Raw genomic sequence first — 21,958 nt, 5'->3', positions numbered from 1 at the left:
TTAATTGCAGAGATGTAATATTCCTTAAAAGCTCTTGTTCTTGGAATTTATAAAACACTGAGAAAATCAGCAGTGCAGATCTGAGCCACAGAGGGTGGGATTCTGCCTTCCTGCAGGAGCCCGGCCTGTGCCATGGGCAGCTCCCACCTGCAGCTCTCATGGTCAAACCTTCTGCCTTCATTTCAGTCATTATCTATTCTGGTTCATTCTGCTACTTTGAGTGCACTCTGTGCTGCTGTGGAAATACACTCGTGTGCAGAAATCCTCCTCTAGGCCCAGACCAGATCATAGAATAACAAACTGTGTATTAGTATTAATAGCACTGTGCCATTGGACAAAAGGGAACACAGTTGAGAACATTTGACTGCAAATGGCCTCCCTCCTCCCCCCCACCCCCGATTAGTTTTTCTGTGCAGAATCAATTAATTTTTTAGCCATACCTAATTTAGTTAGAAAAAGCTTCTGCAGAAATGGACATAAAGTATTTTATTAAAGCTGTATGTGAGGCAAATGTTAAATATTTTATGTCAAATATTTTACAGGTGCATCAGCTGTACTTGAAACTTCTTTGCCCTTTTTTTAGTTACCATTTGAAGCCAATATCTGTAATCTACTGAAGTAAAAGCAATTGAAATACTCAGCTTAAGATAAATGATCTTTTTAGCTGGAGTAGAGAGTACATAATTACAGTGTGAACAAATCAGGGAAAATCACATTCCGTCATGTCTCTTGTTTAGCATTTACAGAAATTCTGCCTGCTTATTTAATATTGAGATGCCTGATCTCCTGCAGCAATCTCTATGTGGTGTGGTCTGGCTGAGCTCTGACACCACCCACCCTCCATACAGACGGTTGGTTTCTACAGTTCTTTCTTTTTCATCCACAGAGTATTTTGAGCCATGTGCTCTGTTGAAATGTTAATACTCCCATAGGTAAAATGCTGAAATTAAACATACATTATCACCTATTTTCAATAACAATAAGAATTAAAAAAGAAGAAAGTGTCTCACTACACCTACATAAATAGATGTGGCTAAAATACTCTGCTGAGTAGTTTGGGGCTGAAAGAAGGGCTGGCTCTGATGTTTCTGGTGCTTCCCTGAAGTCCATCCACGCAGGACCCTGACTGGGCCATGTGCTTTGCCAGTGGGCAGCTACTTGATTGTGGCAGTTTTATTGGTCATGTTTTTCCATGCATTGCTCAGACAACAGTTTGTTTTCCTCTGCTTGCTAAAGCGGGTTACCTCGTAACAATTCTTTAAGTCATGCCTAATTTGTTCTAGCAGTCCAGTGTTACAAAAAGTAACTCCCTTCTAAAAGGGTGTTAAGGCAAGAGACAGCAAAGATCCTGCTTGCTTTAATCCATGTTCCTCAGCACAAGTGGATTTGCTGGCCCTGAAATTCCCTTGCTTCTGTTCCTCATCTCTGTGCTGAGCTGACCACGGCACAGCAGCAGCTCCTGTTTGCTGGGCATTGTAGGGTGTTGCTGTTTGCTGGGTGCTGTTTGCTGGTCACTGGGTGCCCTTTCTGCCACCCCATCCACCTCCATTCCTAATACTCCTAGGTGCCTTCACAACATGGGTATTTCCCTCTGTAATCATCTAGCTGTGCTTACCCAGCAATGAACCCTTACTCGAAGGACTTCATTTACTTTGTACGTTTGTATCATAGTACCTCATCCTCCACTGTTCCCGTCCTGAATGTATTTAGCAGATATAATTCCATTTCTTCCCCGGTGCCGTCCTTGAACAGATATTGAATTTAAAATGAATTTGTAGAGGGTTCTTGCTTCTGTGGCTGCTAAAGTTCTCCTTCCAGCAGATGGCAGCATGAATTCAGGCTTTCTAAAGAGTTCAGATTTTTTGAAGTATGAAGGAAATGCTTACGAGGTTCCAAACACCCTCTTATAGTGTTGTTTACAAGTATCATTTTTTGATAGAATTGGGAAAGATTTGATAACTACTGATCTTAATGCTAATAAATACTTTAAGAAATTCCTGTGGAGAGGCACACGGTGAGATCTCAGCGGAGAAATGTCAGGGAGGAACAGGAAGGAGCTCTGTTCCTGACTGCAGGGTGCTTTCAGCACTGCAACACTGACTGGAAAAGCAGTATTGGATGTGTCCCCTCAGGGAATGAAGGTTGGTGCCTCACATCCCTTGGGTATGCTCCCCTTGGGTAAGCAGTGCTAATGGAGGGCACACAAATGATTATTTTGTACCACTCTTGGCTGCATTTTCAATATTATTATTCTCTTTCCAGGCAGTGTCTGGACAGCAGAGCCAGTGGGTGCAGAACACCTTGTGGGAAAAGGGGCTTTTACACACAGTCATGTGTCATTTTCTGCTGGGAAAACCACCTCTACCCCTACACTGGCCGGGCTGCAGACAGGGAGGCTGCCAGCAAAGCACCCTCAGTTCTTCACTGACTGCTTTGAAATACCTCCTGCATCTCAGCCTTGGGGATGTGCTTGCAGGACATAATGAGCTTGTTCAGATTTTGAGGACAGAGAAAAAAGGCAGGAACCTTGTCTGTGCCGCAAGATGCAGTGGTTAGGGCTGATATACTGAGGTTGGCTCATACCTGGCCTGGGGAGCTAGAGGCAGCTTGTGTCCTTATTGTTTGCTTTTATTTTATAGCTGTTGGCAGATACCAAGAGAGCTAGATGAGTACTTTTCTCTATTCTGTTACAAAAAACAATGCAAAACAAACAAACAAAAAACCCACCAGTGTTTTATTTCTGTAGGATCACCATGTTCCTGTATGAATCAGGAAAGTATGCTATGTGCAGGCAATTGTCAGCACTTACCCCACTGATGTCAAGAGGCAGCAGTGTCTGTGGGCAGGTAATGTCATGTAGCACGAGAAAGGCTGTAAGCTCTTCATGTAGCCTGTTCCTTCCACTCCAGATTCCAGCATAGGTGTGGAGTGCCAATGGATGTTACCGCAGACCAACTAATGGATTTTAACACTTTCACTCCTTGTCCATTCTTTGCTGCCAAGGGGCAGAGTACAGCTCTGCGCCAGAGGGATCTCTGCTGGCTGGAGGCGCTTTGAGATGCTTCATGCGAATGAAGCAGATAGGTACACACACCAAGGCAAACATGTAGTATTCATCTGTGATACATAGGTAGGTATAGCCGTGTGAGTGTGTACACATCGTCCCCCACCACATGCTGCCTTCCCCTACAGCCTGAGGTCCTCCTGGTTGGATCCTGGTGGCTCTGCACCCGGAAGGAGCCCAGAGTGCTGCGCTCTGACCCCATATTGCTGCATGAAGAGAAAAAGAGTGGCCCATTATAGCATTAAAGGAATCATGCAGTGTGCCCACAGCCAGTGTGGATGCAGAGACATGTGGCCTGGCTCCTGATAAGCAATGCTGCCTTTCATTACCCCTTACAATGGTGAACAGCATGGAGCCATTCTCCTGGGGCAGGCTGTGTGCAGGATGATGCTCTTGCTCTTCTCAATCTCTGTTTTTCCCAAGAGTCTCTTGTAGATAAAGCTGTGCAGTGTATCCTGCACACCTGTCTGCAGGGCTGCTGACCTCCTGCTGGCAGCTGGTGCTGGTCCCAGCCTGCTCAGCTGCTGCAGCCTGCGGAGCTGGTGCTCAGCGTCCTGTGAGCAGCAGATAAGGCAGGATCTTGCTGAACCCTTCTTGGGCAATTTCTCTAATGTATTAGGCACAAACAATCTTTCTTTCAGAGTCAGGTGTGTGTGTCTCATTCTAATTATTTTTTCCTCTTTAGCCCATTTCAGTTCAAGTTGTTGCCACAAGCGATAGTGATAATGTTCTCTTCCCATTGTTACCATAGAGAGGGGATCTACTATAATTATTTCTTCAATTGAGGTTTTCTTTCAATGAAAGCGTTAAAATATCTGGGTGAATAATAATGGATTCATACTTTGCCCAGAGGATTCATTTTCAGTCAGGGCAGAACTGCTCCTTTTACCTTGGTCCACTGCAGGACGTGTGTGCAGGGCTGGGAGGGGGACAGGTACACAAGAGAGTGCTGATACACCATGGCAGCATGCAGAGTGCTGTGTCCTCATGTGCACACAGAGCTGCAGTGCTTGCTGTCCCTATGAAGGACAGCCTTATTCCCCAGGCCAGATCTTGGCCAGCAGCACTGGCTGATCCCTTCTCCCACATCTGTCCAGAAGCACTGTGCTCTAAAACCTCTGAGAAAACAGCAGCACCATCTGCTTGTGGTTGAACCACTGCCTGGCTAAAGGTGTGATGTTGTGCTATGCAGTGCAATGTGGTTTCAGCTCTGCTGGCTGCTTACCATTGAACCAGTATTCCACAGGTCTGTTGTGATGCTTTACTCAGCTGCAGCTGAGTTGATGTACGTGAGGTGTGGTCACCTCAGACCTGATTTGAGCACTCCACTGTGCTACAAAGTGCTGTCGGCTCCAAGATGTGGTTTATTGTCCTGTTTCCAATACAATGATCCTTACAACTTTCCTGCCTCCATGCCAGCCTGTAATGCAGTTACGAATGGGAGCAGGAAGTGGATGAAGATGAGTTGCAGCAGAGAGGAGAAGCACATGCTGGCAAGTCAATGGAACTGCAGCTTTGTTGAGGTCACAGTCTTTTACTCTGAGTACTGACAAAGTTGAGACCTCTCCTTGGAAACTGAAGCACCACTCATCGTCTCCAAAATTGCTGTGGAGCAATAGAACAGCCTCTCCTCCAATGCCATCATACAGTTGGAGGGTGTCACTAGTGCAGGTTTCCATGGGTCTCCTTAGGGTCCCCAAAGTGCTCTGTCACATCTGAAGCACACGACTAGAAGATGCTGTGCTCTGCACACACATCTTGGCAGACAATGAACCAGCTGACACGGGACTTGCTGGGGTGTGGTCTGAGTCCTGCTGAGCTCAGCAGCCTGCTTGGCATAGGAGTGTGCTCCATTAAGTGCCTAGTATTTAGGAGATTGAGGCCTTTCCCTTAAAAAAAAAAAAAAAAGAAAGAAAAAAAATTAAAAAGAATTACAAATAGAAGTATTAATGGTGCTCTATTTCCCTAGCCCTGTCTTCAATAAAAATCTAATGAAACTATGTCAAAAAGGGTAAGTAACTGTTAGATGTATAATTAAAACTTCCTATTTAATATGGGGCACTGCAAGATCAAATGAATCGAGATTTCCCCTCTGGATATATTACCTTACTGAAAGCTGTCAATACTTCTTAACTGGAAAGTCAGTAAAGATGTTTTCTTCAAAGAATGGGAAAGTTGTAAGTCACCTCAGTATTGAATATTAGCTTTAGGAGAGAGAAGTGAAGACTACAGAGAAAGGTTACTGATTGCTCCAGGGAGAGCAGGCAGTGCCTCCAGCTCTGGGTACTTCAGTGTTTGGTGGTGCTGTCCTCAGCCCTTTGTTTACAGGTTCATCACCAGCATTTCATCCTGCAACAGTTTGTGGTTAATAAAAAGACAGAGAATGTTACTGATGGCCCTTCCTATGAAAAGGGTGGATGAAAAGGTGATTTCATCCTCCTTATCGCATCCTTAAGGAAAGAAGAAACAGGTATGGGGAGCCCTGCACAGCTGGGGATGGAAGGAGCTCCAGGAATGCTTCTGAGTTCTGCTCTGAACGGATTCCAGACAGCACAAAAGAGCAAAGCAGCTTTTAAAGTGCTGGGAAAAATAAATATTTTTAAAGGATTTCAGCATAGTTAACATAAAATATCTTAATTTATGAGTCTAATTATTACCATCATTAAAAGACTGTGATTATCATTAAAAGGCTATTATCAGAAATGAAATGCTAAAAACAAATGATATATATAAAATAGAATCATACATATTTCATAGAACATATACTGCAAAATAAGTTGTCAAGTCGCCATGGCAATGACTTTTAAGTTACCCTTTTTGATGCCTTAATGCACTGCTCTGCATGTTGCGACGCCAAGTCTCTGAATGTGCCCAACACTCACGAGTTCCAACTGAGAATGAACATAACAGGGCAATTATACACCTAGCTGGCCACTTGCATGCATAAATACTGTTTAACAGCACAGGACACAACCTGCAGTTTTGCTGGTGTTCAAACTGAAGCTGGTGTAGTTCTGCCTCTGCCGCTCCCTCCTGCAGGATGAGGCTGACCCAGCTCACTCTACTTCCCACCAACCTGCAGGGCCTGTTAGGACGGGGTACTGCTGACACAACAGCAAGAACAGCTCATCTTAACACCTGCTGGTTAGCATTCCATGGTTCCGTGCCTCACAAGCATAACTTTCAATATTGGGTCCTCCATCCAGTTCCCAGTACAAAGCATTTAAGCTTCAAAGGTACGTGCCTGGATCTCACAAATCACAGATGTATTTAAGACCTTGATTGCTTGTGCTTCTATGTACCCACTAATGAAGAAAGCCTTCAGAATGTAATTAAGGCAATATTAGTCTTTTCGTTTTAATTAAATTTGAGGCTACAATAGGTAGGAATAGTTTTATTGTAGACTATGGGGCTCCTCTAGATTGTGTTTCTAAGAAGGATGTATGGCCATAAAAGATTTAGAAAAAGAAAGGGGGGGACTCCTGAGCGATGTTTGTGCACTTAAATATCTTAATATCTTTATAGATATTCTCTTCCTTATTCATTTCATGAGTATTGTCCAACTTTTGTGCCAAAAAGCTGATAAATGTAAAATCCAACTGAGATTAAAATCAATTCTGTTTTGTGGTGCAGAAGAGAAGAGGTTTTATGTATCCAATCTTAGGAAAGCAGAAAAGATGTCTGTGTGGAGGGCGCTGAAGTCTCATGAACTCTCATTGCATTGCCTAGAATGGAAGCAAGCCCTCAGGTTGCAGAGAGCATTTGGTCACAATCCCTTCCCTGAAGTTGAGAAGCCTGGAGATGCAGTTATCCAGGTGAATTTCTTCCTGATGATGTGGAACTTCTGGTAAACAACCTCTCCTCTGTCACACTTTGCTCTCTGACTTTCCTTCTTTCCTGCCCTGCTGTGCTCTGGCCCCACATCAGGTCAGTGCTGAGAGATCTGTATGTGTAAACAAACATCATTCCCTGACACCTGGAGAAGAGACCCTGCCAGAAGTTCCTGCCTGGAACAACACATCCTGCAAAATGCCCAGCATCCTGCACCGCAAAACAGCCTTAGAGATGGAGACCTGACTGCACCAAGCAGGGATTCTGTCTTTCCTTTCTCTCCCAGTATTTCAGCATGAAGCAACATAAGATTTTCCTTTTCCTTCTGTGTTTTTATTTTCCCCCACCTCCACGCTCTGTTTCTATGTGCCCTTAGTTTTAAAGTAGGCCTTGTGGGGAAGTATTCCAGACTGATGTGTAGCTGAAAGGTGAAGGCACACTTGGGCTAAGCTTGTATCCTCACGCATGCATGGATTACAACATGGCCTTCTGAGACACATTCCTGCAGATCTCTGATCCTGCAAGGCTGGAGAGAAGAGGCTGGAAAAAGAGGAAAGATGTGAGGAACAGGAAGAGGTCTGGGGCTGCAAGTAACAGAAGAAAAAGAGCTGGGAAAGATTTCCAGGGGAGCTCTGAATGCTCCAGGTACATGCGATGTTTTGCACTTCACAAGTACTTTTCTTCTCTGGATCGGCGCAAGTTTTACTGCTTCAATACAAGAAGTAGGAATCCTATACATTTAAAGGGATTATCCCATGTCCAATATGATTAATATCTGATTAGATATTGATTACTGAACCAAAAAAATTGGGGTAGAGGAGATAACTGCTATGTGCAGCTCTTTATTTTAATCCATTAACACATTCAGCAAGGGAGCTAACACTTATTTCCTGGTGGTCTTTGAGAACCTTCCTTCTTGCTGCCCTTACTGTATCAAATCCTCCAATTTCCTGATTGAAAAAAAAATGATTCATCAAATTGCTAAAAATAAAAACATCAGGATTCACACAGTTTGTTATTTCATTGCTCTGAGGACTGCAGTAGTTTGCTCAGAATTAGCACATCTAAGAGGCAGAGAATGGAGACAAGTGTTTCTGTGTGTGAATGCAGGTGAAGGATGAGTTCAGGTGGGAGTTGAGCTGAGGGTGAAGGAAGTTATTTCAGATCATCCTTGTGTTATCTTCTCCCTGGTTACAGGCTTTCCTACAACTATAGGTGAAGGAGCATTGTGTGCACAGGAGCAGCTGTAACCACAGTGCCTGCCTACACCCAAACAGCACACCCTATAGACAGGGCAACGCTACAAACATGTCATTACCACAATTAGGGTGCCTTCAGCAAGCTTCAAGGTGACACTGCAGTCAATCAGAAATTACACAGCTGTGTTAGTGACATTCATGTCATCCTGACACAATGGTGACATTAGCATCTAATTATCTTGTAGTCAATTTAACATCAGTCACATCCTGTATATCATGTATTGTACAGCCTTGATTAACTGAATCTCCTGGGGGCATTAAAATTAGTTCAGATCACCAAGAACTCCAGTGACTGAGGAAATTTTCAATAAATTTGGTAGGTGTTGCAGGGCTGAACTTTGATGGAATGAAGGGATATAATGCCTGGGTGACTGGGATGTTCATAAAGGTGAGAAAGAACAGAAAGGAAAAGCCTGAATTCAGATAGGTACATCTGAATGGCCACCAGACTTCCAGAAGCTTCCCAGCATACCCAGACATAGTGACTGCAAAATGCAGTAGCAGCCTTGGTTGTGTGGCAGAGAAAAGCATGTGGGGATACAGGATGGAAACTGAGATAGGAGGAGGATCCTCATTATCAGCCCAGTGCAATTACAAGTGACTTAACTTAAGCTTTCTCTTCTGCTTAGGGCATCACTAATTTCTCATTAGCAGCAGCTGAAGCCAAGGTAATCATGCCATTCGTAGCAACAGGCAGATCAGTACAATGGGAAAAGCTGTTTCACCAGAGGTGTAATGGTGGAAGGACCGGTGGAATAGAGAGATGTTATAAGGGAAGAAGTTTGCTTACCCATATCAGAAGATTCCAGGGGAAAGCTCCACCAAGGAACGGACATCCAGCCAGAGACCCTTCTCCAGGGGCAGTCAGCCCTTAAATGAGGTCTAAGAGAGGTGCAGCCAGACTCCACCCCTTCCTGTCCCACAACTGAGTTGCCCTCACCTGTGCTCCCAGGGCTGACTCGCTGCTTTCCCCAGGTGCTCAATCAGTGGTTCAGGCCAGAACTTAACAGTTCCTATACACCATTATTGCACAAGATGCTGAAGCTTAGTTTAGATGAGCAGAGGATAGGGTGACCATTGCTACTGTTACTGAAGGTGGATCTCTCTGTTGAGGCACTGGATATCCCACTGAGGCTGGTCAGACAATAGAAGCAAATGGCCAGTAATGCATGCCACAGAAAAAATCCAGCCCCAGTGTGGGATAGATGAATGTTCTGCACTAAATGGCCAGTTATGCAATCTTAAGACTGCACCTCTGTGAGATGCTCTTTGTCTCTGGGTGAATTTTATTGAATGATGTTGAGATCTCTGTAAAAGCATGCACATTGAAATGACACTGCTATTATTATTATTATAAGTGCTCCTGAAGAACAAGTGATTTTCAGGGTTCTTCAAGGCTAGCAGCAGAATGCTTTCCTTTATTTAATTAGATGGCAGTTGATGTATTTCTCTCAATAACTGTTTGTTGTAAATGTCAAGTTTTCTGTTTCTTAGTTTGCCCCTTTATTTTTCTCCACAATTTCTGATTTTGATTGATCTTCACTTGCTATTAATGTCTTCTTCGTTGTTTTACTCAAAACTATTGATATCTGAATCTAATGATACTCGTGTTAGAGCTCATAACAGAAAACAAACCAAAACACGAATACTGTTTTACATCTCACTGCTATTGAAATGAGTATTTATTATTTTTTTTCTTTTAATGGGTGACCTGATTTGGGGGCAGTTTTATGCTGGTATTTTGTGTATGTAATCACACTGCAATGCCATCACTTTGCTTACTGCTTACAGTCGCTTATGGTAATTGCAGAACCTGGTTTTAATGACATGGTTAGTAACAAATTGCACCGGCTACTCAGAGCAGTTGTCCTGATGTTATAAGTCAGCTGCCTAGATAGTCACAGGGGAAATCTTATCGTTATTCACACAGACAGAGAAACAAACATTAAATTTAATTGCACCACCGAGCACCACAGTCATAATCTTTATATGACAGTTAATGCTTTCATTACTTATCAATTCACTTATTACGTTACTCTTTCAAACAGCTAAGCATCTAGGAAATTGGAGCAGATCTTTCTCTTCTACATATGTAAAGACAGATAAATGGCAGAATATGATTGAATAAGCATACTGAATAATTTCATTTTATATGAATAGTTTTACTAACTCCTGATGTCATCTTTATATATTTGATTAAATACATTTTCCTTTCAAATTTTAAAAGAAGTTTTCAACCATCTCACACAGGCCTTGTTCCAACAAAGCTTGCAGTGCCTCGTTAGAATTTAGCAAATGCTAAAGCAGGTCTTTTTCAGAAGAATTCTTGGCACATACCTGATCTGTACAGCTGGGTTTCACAGTGTATTAATTCCTACTGGCACGATCGACGTGTACACAAGTAATCCCATATCTGTCAACAGTGTCTGTGAGTTGAAAATTAGTTGTGTCCTCTGTACTGCCCTGAATTCCCACACTGTTCTCATGGAGAAATTGTCTGTTTGTGGCTTGGGCAGGTGTACAGTTTGCTGAGTGGAGATCTGCCTGGGCTCCGAGTCACAGTGAGTGCAGTGAAGTCCTGTTGCTGGCTGCTCACCAGAGGTGTCCCCCAGGGCTCAGTACTGGGGCCAGTTTTATTGGATGTTTCTATCAGGGAGCTGGATGAAGCCATCAGCTGCACCCTCAGAAACTCTGTAGATGATAACAGCTTAGGTAGTGACTGTCAGTCTGCTTGAAGATAAGGATCTGATTAGGCTGGATCAGTGATCTGAGGCCAACAGCATGAAGCTGAGCAAGCATAAGTGCTGAGTTTTGCACCTGGGCCATAAGAACCTTATGCAACAGTACAGGCCTGGGGAAGAGTGGCTGGATATGTCTCATCCCTGAAGGCATTCAAAGCTAGGCTGGATGTGGCTCTGGGCAGCCTGGTCTGGTGGCTGGAGACCTTGCAGATGACATCAGATTGAGAGGTGGTGTTGATCTGCCTGATTACTATTCTTTAATAATCAGAAAATATCTGATGATAAAAACATAAGCACAGACTGATCAGTCTGTACAGGCACCCAGAAGTCACTCATGGAGTGCCTGCAGTGAAGCCTGCCATGTGGCATTGGCTATGGGTTGTGCTTTGTTGCAGAGTAGTTGACTTTAACACAGTAGCTTCTTGCTGAGTAAGTAACTCAAAGAGTGTGTGAAAATTTCTCTTTGATATCTGGAGAGAACTTAGGTTCAGTCATATTTTTTACTACCCTTGCAGATATGCAAGGTTGATAAGAGGAAAATAAAAAGTAAAAAAAAAAGTAATACTAATTTGTCTGCGTGGTGTAGGGAACACAGGTAACTGCTGAACCTCTCTGTTTCATGCTGGCATCAGACAAGCTGTATCCATAATTTTGCCTTTAATTAAAACAGGGGATTGTTTTCTTTGTTCCCGGCAATGATATCAGTGATGTATCCAACAGCAGGCACAGTATGTGCCAGCTTTCTTCTGATTCAGTAATGCTTGCTATGCACCTTGAATTAAGCTCTAAAACCAAAATTTTTCAGCAGTCTGAGGCTTTAGCGTATTTTTGAATGATTATACTGTTAGTAATAAAGGTTTCACATGGAGTGAGAAGGAGATGAACATTAAAATAGTCAGGTTAAGTGGCACAATAATTGAACCTGCTAACAAATTGGGGAAGAACCCTTTTTGTAATAATTTATTTGCTTTGCATAATACTTGAGTCTAAAGCAAACTTTCTTCAGTGTGCTGCTGATGTGTGTATACTTGATACGCCGCGTTAATAAAGAACATAAAAATTGAATAATCTGCAGGTTGTCCTCTTAATGCGCAGCCTTGCCATTACCCAGGGTGTGCATAGAAAACGAAGAGTTCAATAATTCATACACTCTGCTTTGTACTTGGCAGAATTCAGGAAGCCAGGGTAATCCTGCCTTGTAATGAAAGATCTCCCTGAAGTAAACTCTTCTGGAGGAACAAACCCTACTAAATGAGAGGAGCCTGGAGCACCAATTCTTGCTGTTTCTGGCCGACAGCTTCCTGGTGTCACACTCCAGCTCCCTGGCCATTACAGTCACCATCACCCCTCAGGGTCTGTAGACTGTTTGTGGCCGTGGTTTTGCCCACACTCCTAGCTCTGCTGTGCTCCTGCTCACACTTTGCAGCTGCTGAGCTGTGTCTTCCTGCCCCTAAGTGAGCCTACAGGTGGTGTTTCCCAAAGCAGGCCTGATAGTGGCATGGGTTGTCCCTTTGCCCAAGGCCAGCAGTCAGCACTGCCTTGTCACAGCACAAAACTATATGCAGGGCAATAGCACTCACTGTCCCTACAGCCTGCAGCTGCACAGCCAACCCCACACCAGAGTTATTATCTGTCAGTGCCTACCAGATCTCGGCATCTGCACGCTGCCTTTTCTACCTTCCCCATCACTGTTTTCAGCACAAATGACTTGGTGAAATCACCACACCATGGGTTCAGGATCCAACATGCTTCTGTCACTTCTAATGCAGCACCCAACTCACCACCTTCAGCACACTTACAAAGCAATAAAACAGTAGCAGGTTGCCACCTTAATTCATTTTGTTGTGTAGTTTGATCTGTAACTATCCAGTGATGGTGGTTGCAAGGCTGGCTCCTCTGTCTCACTTTGTTTCAGGAGCAGTAGACACTGCCAGCTTGGAACTTGGTGTTCAGCACTTCACAGGGAAATGCAGAGCAGTGGGATGGTTTGGGTGAACCACCCCTGGCTGAAGGCACTGCCTGTGGGCTGTGGGTACCCTGCTGTGAGGGTTGGCCATGGGCAGGGCCTGGCTAGGATGACAGCTGCTGATGGCCCCTGGCTTGAGGGGCGTCACTGAGATCTTTGCCAACCTTAATGATTCTGCATGTAAATTATTATTTAAATTGTTAGCACAACTGTGACAATTACAGTGGCAGAGATGGTGTACGTTTTTGCCTACCAAAATAGTGCTCAGTACAGCTATGACAGAATGAATTATCAGTGTTACACTTTGTGTATTGACTTCTAATCTACAGGGCTTAAATGTGCCTCTTAATTGTACATGAGATTTATGAACATAGTATTAAATTGCTTGTCTGGGAGTTTTTCTTTTAAATAACAAAATGTAAATTGCGAAGCTTTTCTGAAGTTCACAAAATACAATGGATGTAGGTCCATCCATTTGCTATGAAGAACCAGCCAGTGCTGTGTTACCAGTGGTTTGCCTGGAGGGATTCTGAGAAAACATAGTCCAAAATAACACTGGCATAGATTTCTCAATGCATAAGCTTGCGTAGGCAGAACAAATTTGGCTTTTCCCCCACTTCTTCTGTCCCTGTTTCAGGGAGCCTTGGGGTTTGCTTGCACACGAGGGCCCGGAGTAGAGCAGCAGGTTGGCAGCCCTATAGAGGTCCTGCAGTGCTCCATCCAGTTCTGCACCTCCATGGGTCACAAGAAGGCTGAGAGCTGCTGTTTTAAGAGAATGTGGAATGCATCAGGAAAAAGTCACCTGCCTTATTTTTAAGTCGTGTTTTTTAAAAGAGGGTTATGAATGGATTCTTCAGCAATGTGCCCTTCCAGGCTTAACCAGATTTGGAACCTGGCCATGATTTAAGTCTAGTTTATAAGTGATGTGAAAGGCTACATGGTTAAATGGTTGTCACATCCTGTATGTGGCCAATGATAACTGAGACTGTAAAAGAAAAATGCTAGCAACACCTGCATGAATTAGCAAAAGGATTTGCTCTGCCTGTGCTTTTATTGATTCTGATTTTTCCTTCCCCTTTTGCAATTTCTGGCTAATGAATTTCTTGGCAGGAGTACTTGCCAATAAAAAAAAAAAAAAGAAAATTTTGGTCAAATGTTGTAAAATTTTGATGGCATACAAAATGAGGGTTTAGTTTCCAGCATATATTTGCTAGAATCCATTTCAAAGGTTTATCTTGCCAAGAGAAATATGAAACATAATCTGACTTGCTTGCAAACAGGCAGTAGACAATAATTTCTGGGATGTATCAATGCATGACTAAAAAATAAATACCACTTATAAGCAAACCGTGGTCTCTCAGGCGAGGGCTTTTGAATAGTTATTTTCTATATTCTGTTTACGTGACTTGCAATGCACAGTTTGACTTCTTAGAACTTCACCGCTGAACATGGCTCAGAAGCTCATTTAGTGTTGGTATCGGTCGTGTCTTCCATGGCTGAGTGATCAGAAGGCAATAAACCAGTGTGAGTGCAGCAGGGACATGTGGGCTATCTGCTTACCCATACGTCTTCTCCCTCGCCGAAGGGTGCTGGCAATAGTCACTGCAACTCCTATTGCTCCATGACTGTGAGCAGCACTTATTGTTTTCTGTCCATTTGTCTGGCCCTTCCCAACAGTACCTCTCAAAGCACTGTACAAAGAAGGCCAGCAGTATCACCCCATCATTTCCAGGTGGAGAGATCACAGCAACAGAGCACTCAGCTAGAGGCACGCATGTCCGGGGTCTGGATGAACCTCTGCTGCATTTGATGTCATCAGAGCTATTTTAATTTTAAGCTAATTTTTTATATTGTCAGACTCAATATCATCAGTGTCACTACCACGCCTATCTGCAGCAAGGCCATTGCTGCTCTGACACCGTGGTCGTGGGTGTCACTGCTGATAATTTAAGCTTGACATTTGAAAGATTAATTTACCATGAAAATGACCCTCAGGAGACGAGTTCAGACGCAGGATGAATCATACGTGAAAAATCGGATGTCTCATTGTTTCAGAAGTTCTAATTAACTTTTTTTAATCATCAGAAGTAGCAGCCATGGATACATCATGGCTGCCCATTTCATTCCACTGGGACAGCCACGGGGATCACATCCCTGGTTCCCATTCTCTGGTGGGTGGGTGGGCTCCTGTGTCATTCTGGAGCAGAGTTGGTCCATTTGCATCTCCAGCATTTTCATTGAGAAGGCCAAAAAAGTATCTGTTGGATGAAATTGCAGAAAACTTATTTCAAACATGTATTTTTCTGGATAGCTTAATCAAATATTTTTGCAAAAGTTTTTAGGCTCTGTGTGAGATGTGCTGGGGGTGAGGTGGTACATCTCCTTGCACGTGAAAGAAGTAGGAAAAGGAGTGAGATAGAGTGCATCCAGCAGCATGAATCAGTCTGGCAGCGTGCTAGCAGTAGATGAAAAGAAAATAATTTCTTTGTTTTCATTTTCTTGGATCCTGTTTATTAAGTGAGGTCATGCAAAGGCTCCAACACATCTTGCTGTATGTATTTTGAGTCTGACAGTCTCTGTGCTTGGAGTTAGAAGTCATCCAGGACTTGGTCTTCTTTTGACTCATCATTATTTAGACATTAATGATGGATCTTCAGTAAGCTCTTCAGGGTGCTGATGTGTTGTTTTGTCTTCTTTTTTAAATAATAATTGAATTTTCTCTATGTTCTCTCAGGAACCAAAAGCTCAGCTTGGTGTAATGTGAGCACCAGCTGTATAGTGGGTTTAGCCTAGGAGCCTCTGAATTGATGTATTTTTTGAGGTAAGGCAATAACTGATGATGGCAATTTATAGGTTCTGAAGCCAAGATGCTAGAAGTAGGTTGCTTCCATGTGGAGACCTCTGATATGAAATGCGCTGTTTGAGCAGGGCCTCTGGGGTGGGGCTGCACCAAGCCAGCCTAATAACATCTCTTCCACAAGGAATTAATGCTCTGGGTTTGCTCTCACCAGAACTGCTCTCCTCTGCTTCACCATGGTCCTGCTGCACTGCTGCTGTTTTGTGCTTCAGGCTCCTGCATTTCCTCACCACTGTACTTAGCAGCCAGATACCCCTGAAACCAGAGCTGTACCTGCAGACTCCTCACTCTCTTTTGATTCTGGGGCACTGGTGTTTTTTTTTCCCCTTCATTCCATGTGTAACAGCTCTGTCTTGAATTGGTTGAACACTTCCTGATGGCTCTTGCTTGGAATCTTGGCACTGGTGGAGTTGGAGGACAGACAATTCATGCATTACATTTCATAGAACAGATTTCTTTTTTGAAGAAAAAAACACCCAAAAACCTGCATACACAAAAAGCATTTTCTAGCACGTGTCAAATCCATCTGCACATGTAAAACACGAAAGGGAGGTAAAAGCTGTTATTAAAATGGAAATGCAAAAATTCTATAATAGATAGGGATTTGGATGACCCAGCTTTGGCTACAGTCAACCCTACGATTCCCAGCGTACGGGTCTATGCCCACAATAAATACATCCACCAGCACCAGGGAGATCTGGCTGACATTTGTGAGCCACTCTGTGTGCAGAGCTGGGGTTACTTGCAGCCACTGCTCCCAGGCTGGGCTGTGGGCTGGCAGCCAAGACCCAACAGTTACCACCCAAGCTCAATTGCTTGCGATCACTAAAGTAACTGAATTCTGAGTGCAACGCTCCCCTGGACCATTTCCTGTGGGATTTTATCTGAGCTGGTGTAAGGGTGTGCTAAGTGAAGGCAGAGATTTGTGGTCACTGAAAGCCATTATTTAAGAGATTCATGCTTGTAAAGATGCAGGTAGATGCCTACTAAGATCTTCTAAAAACTGAATTATTTTGGAAATATGCTTAATTCTTATTAATACCAGTATTTCATGAACTTAAATCTAAGCTTCCTTTTAAGGCTCTCTCTTCCCTCCCCTATGAGGACTATAGCCTGGAACAGAGGAGGCTTAAGGGACCTTACCAATGCCTAAATCCCTGCAGGGAGGTGCAAGGGGATGGAGCCAGGCTCTGCTCAGTGGTGCCAGTGCCAAACCATAGGCACTGAGTACAACCTGCAGCCCAAGAGCTGCCCCTGCCCACAGATGGCGTGCTGTACCCAGTGGGGTGGTAGGATCTCATCTGTGGAGATCCTGTAAAGCCACTTGATGTGGTGCTGGGCACCCTGCTCTGGATGGTTCTGCTGGGAAAAAGGCTGGAACAGAGGGACCCAGCATGACCCCACTAACTTCGGCCATTCTGTAAAGCTGCATCTCGAAATAGTTGGAAATCTGGAGTGGTTGTGAGCATGTTTTATGCCAAAAGACCATCAGAAGGCTGGCTTCTAAATACCACCATGGCAAATTATGATGGCAAGTTCCCAAGTGGACAGTTTATCTTACTGATTCCTTTCAGCCTCAGCTGCCTACAGGTCTGGCTGTGCACACTACATTCAGAGCTGGGACACATGGTCAGGATGCAGTGGTGGAAGTCTGAGAGCTCCAGGAAAAAGTGGAAGCTGCTGTGAACCTGGTGTGAGGTTCCTCCTGGAATGGGAAATACCATTGGTGCAGCTGCCTGCTAGACCCAGGAGCTGCTGCAGAAGGCCTTTACCGTCAGAACAATGTCTGTCTTCCGGGAGTTCAGGAAATCAGGGCTGTGCAGAAAGAGTAATGTGAGCACTTGGAGCAAAGACATTAGTGGACAATGTAATAAGCAAGCGAGGAAATGAATACCTGGAGCCGTTTATCATGAATGGGAGACACAGGCAGAACTCTCTGCAGCTCCGTTACAGGGAAAAGCAGCTCCATGACAACTTGTCTATCAGTGTCAAGGAGACTCTCTAATTTACTGGAGATAGCTGCCTCTGGGGGAAATAAAGACCATGGTTATTCACTCAGGCACCAGCCAATGCACAGGATATGCTGCGTGCTGCATGGAATGGTGCTGGTAGCACTGTGCCAGAGCAAGAGCCCTGCCTGGTACATACAGTGCTGAACATACCTTTCTTGAGAACAACTCTGGAGATCTGCCCAGATGGTGTACTACATCCATATCTCCAATGTACCAATTAGCATCTGAGCAGGCGGGGTGGATGGTTATCAGCGCTTCTCTGTGTGTCTCGTATTGGGATTTTACAACTTCCTAGTTAAAGAAAAATGTCCTGGCCTCAGCCCACTGCTGGCAAGTGCAAAACCCTGCACCTGTGTGCTGGGTCCTGCCTGGGCGGCGAGCAGCACGCCTGCAGCCTCAGTGCCTGCTGGGCCATCTGCGCTGTGTCACATGTAATTTGCACTGTAGTGAGAAGGATCACCTGGAACTAGGAGCACAGCAGCAGTACTTCTTCAAAGTCATCTCCTGTTGTTGCATTTTAATACTTCACACCCCCATGTCCCTCCGGCCGTGATGCAGGAGGATGTGCTCAGCACTGACAAATGCTCCCACACTGCAGGAGCAGGCATGCAGGTGCAGCTCTGTTGGTTGTGACACACAGTGTGGGCGGCTCTGTGCCCCGTGAATGGAAGAGCAAACCTGCACAACTTGGGTGGAGAGTATTTCAGTTTGCATCCCCTTTTGGTAAGAAGGTTATTGAGAAGATGCTGTGAGAGGATGGGAATGTACTTCAAAGCCATTTTGGACTCACAGGAAATGACAGCATCTTTGTGGCACAGGAGGAAGAAAAATCAAGCACAATAGGGACTCCATTTTGTTTTTTGTTAATTTTGAGTCATTTCAGTAGATCTTTTCTGGTAACTGTTTTAAGTTGCTTAACTTAATTCTGTGTAATGGGAAGCAGATAGACTGTTTAGTAAATTCTTTAATGACTTTTGAAAGTTTTAGCCATCGTTGATGATCCAGGATGCCAGCCTGGGAGCTGGGATTGAAATAACATGTAATATCTGACACTCAGCACCACTGTCTGAATATAGTGCAATAGGGACTCATCTGCTTCCCTGTTTGGGTGTGTGGAATGTTGCCAAATGTTGGAGGCATGTGCTCCCAGATCACAGAGTGCACAGAAGGGTTCTGAGGAGTGTGATGCTACCCACATACATGCACAGCAAGGTGTGAGCTGATGGAGAGAACAGGAGGCAAAGAATTCAGGCTGTGGTGGTGCCAGTGTGTCATGTTCCCCTGATTAAACTAAGTGTAGTTAAATACAGTGACACTATGAAATCATTACTGGGTTGAGGTGGGCCATTGACTGGTTTTCCATCCATCCACAACTCAGCTTCAGTTTTTCTACCTGAGAAAGCAACTCGTTGTTTTTGTCTCCTGTTCAGGTGTGATTCATGGCTCTTGCTCAGGCTGGGATAAATCTGTTGGTAGGAAACGTGCCTCATTTCTAGGAAGGAGAATGAAACAATCTGTGTCCTAGAAGTCTTTCAATCAAAAGCTGTGATATGGGAGCACCATCATGCAAAGGCGTGCTGGGAAGTCTCAATTATCAGCCCACTTCCTGGGGAATTTTACTACCTGGTCCTTCTCAGTGTTCCTGTGTTCTTATTTTTGTGTTTCACTGAACAAGTCTCGGCAAGCACTATGAATGCTTTTGCCCCTTGCAGTGAAATAATGGAAGTTTTTTTCCATTGCACTATTTTATGGCAGCATAAAATTTCATGACATTTATGAAACTTGGTGTCGTGGAGCAGGTGGCTTGTTAACTTTTATTTTATTTTACTGGTCTCATTTGTACACATATGATATTCAATCTGTGTCACAAATTGGTGAATTATGCTAAGATATTATCTGATACTGCTATCTGAGGAATGCGATGGTGACTAAGCAAGCAGGTGTATTTCTCTTGTGTGAGTTTTGGTGTTGCACTGGAGTGCTCCCTACCACATAAGAACAATTGAGTGTTGGGGAAGGAGAGCAGCCAGGAGGCCAGGGGGGGTCAGACATTCATGGTTTGTGTATAACTTCAGCTGCCCACTGGGCTGCTCTGTTCCTGTTCTACCTAATTAAAGGCACTCTGCGAGCCTGAGATAACTGGGCATAATATTTCCTTGGGTTCACTAGAACGCTGTAAGCCTAATGTCTATTGTGGTAGAAACATAGAGAAATGGGGAAGAGAAATACAAGCAGTTGTAGTAGCCAAAGCCATCTGATGCAGAAGGTGCCCCAGCATGCTGCTGGGTGCTGACTCTGCAGCAGTACAGTCAGGATGTGTTGTTGCTGCATCCAGAGTCCTCCATGAATCCATGTGACAAAGGCACATGTAAAGATACCCCACTTCCATCAGCTGGAGGCATCCCTGCAGCACTTGGGTGAAGGGGTGGTTCCTGGCTTTCTGCAGAGGCAGTTGTCAGGCTGGTGCTTTGTATGATGAGGTGGTTATTGAGTGTCCAGGTGAAAGCTGTGTTTAAGGCCCCCGTAGCTGTGGCCACCTGCTGCTGGTGGCCACCAGTGCTCCTATGCACAGGGGTACAGCAGCAACTCACGTGTGGAAATTGCCTTCATTCTGAATTGTGGCCCATTTCAGTGGTCCCAGAGGTTTCTTATTTTTTTATTCTTTACTTTCTAGTGGGAGTAGTTCCCCACCAGGTCTCACTATTAGCACTTTTTGCTGTAATCCTTTAATGGCATCCCTGGCTGTTCTCCCACCAGAGCCCTCCCTGCAGTGACAATCTGCCATTCCTAAGGCATGGATCCAAGCCCTCCTGAAGGTGTTCCCTGCTCCACTGCAGGTCCAGCATATGTGCTGAACTTTTCTCTTGGCATCTTATCTAGCACAACTGATTCACATTTACTTTCTGCCATCTATCTTCACTGTGCAGCTCAAGAGCTGAATATTGTTTTCTGCCATTGTTCATGAGCCCAGGCAGAAGAACATGTTTTACCTGCATGTTACAAGACAAAAGCCTGGAGCTGGAAAGACTGGGCTGAAAAGGGCCCAGCAGAACACTGAAGTGCACACTGAATGCTTACAGAGGGCTAAGATCAAACATGGGATTGGAATCTGCTTTGTGCAGGTGACAAGCTGCTCCAGATGGAGCTGGGATCCTCAGGTGCAGGAGCCCACCCTGCCCTGCAGCCCATAGCACTTGTCACAACGTTTTCACTGTATCTGCAGTGTGAGGCTAGGAGCCATTGCCCTGACGCTCCCTGGGCAGGATCGCTGCAACACTAAGACATACCTGTGCTCATGACTCCCCTCTACCGCCCATGACACACCAGGCTGCAAATTAAACAGAAGCTTAACAGAGCTTGGGAGCACAGCCACAGTTTTCTGTGAGGCTGCTGGGAAGCGAGAATCCCCTCCATGCTGCCTGGGTGTGTGAGATTGACTTCAGCTGCCTTAATGAGACCTTGGGAAGCTCAGAGTGAGGAGGACAACCAGAGTCAGCTTTCTGCTGAGCTGCTTTGGGGGTGAAGGAAACCTGGGCTCAGCTTTTTATTTCACACCAAGACTGTAATTACATGTTCATAGAGCTACAAAACTTCCGTTTGTCTATAAAACATGCATTATTAATTGGACCAAAGAGAAACTGATTCTGCAGCCTGCAGCACAACAGCTCGCCCTGCTTGCAGATTGCTGCTTTGGGTCGTGCATCACAGGCCCCATCACCTCACCCTGTCACCCCCCTCCACATCCCTTCCTGAGATGCTGCATGGCAGAGGGGGACCTGGAACAGAGTCCTGCACCCAGGGTGGGTGCGACAGAGCTGCAGTGACCCACACCCATCATTAACGAGTGCTCAGCAATGCGCATGGCTTCCTCTGTGCTGTGGCAGTGACAGCAGCTGCCAGGAATCTCTCTGGGCATTTTCAAAGAAGTGTAAACTGAACTTGAAAAGGAAGATCCCGCTGATGACAGACTTATTTACGCAAGGAGAACTGCATTGCATTTTGTTGTCATTTTCACCAGTTACAGACTGGAGATCTTGACCAGGGAGATCAGCAGTGTGGCCACATTGCCTGATGTGTTTTTCCCACTGCTACTCACCCACACCCTCTGGCCAGGTGATAACTGTGACGAGCACAGTAGGTAAGAGCCACGAACACATCCTCAGTATGGAGTTAAGAGGTGTGGATAACCTCAGGCCTAAGCAACATGGCCGTGTAATTTGGTATGGTG

General features: G+C 44.7%; 1 long non-coding RNA gene across 1 annotated transcript; it reads right to left on the bottom strand.

Moving 5' to 3' along the window:
* Nucleotides 1-3,692: 3,692 nt before the first annotated feature.
* LOC107317782 (uncharacterized) lies at nt 3,693-9,275 on the bottom strand. The gene is made up of 2 exons (XR_014932930.1): nt 8,945-9,275; nt 3,693-4,953 (listed from the first exon to the last, which is right to left on the bottom strand). It is a non-coding gene; the product is annotated as an uncharacterized LOC107317782 (long non-coding RNA).
* Between the last annotated feature and the right edge of the window lie 12,683 nt (nt 9,276-21,958).

The sequence above is a fragment of the Coturnix japonica genome, chromosome 11 (assembly GCF_054131305.1).
Source record: "Coturnix japonica strain WE chromosome 11, WE-NBRP24, whole genome shotgun sequence".
NCBI lineage: Eukaryota > Metazoa > Chordata > Aves > Galliformes > Phasianidae > Coturnix > Coturnix japonica.
This window is presented reverse-complemented; position numbering and strand designations above follow the sequence as displayed.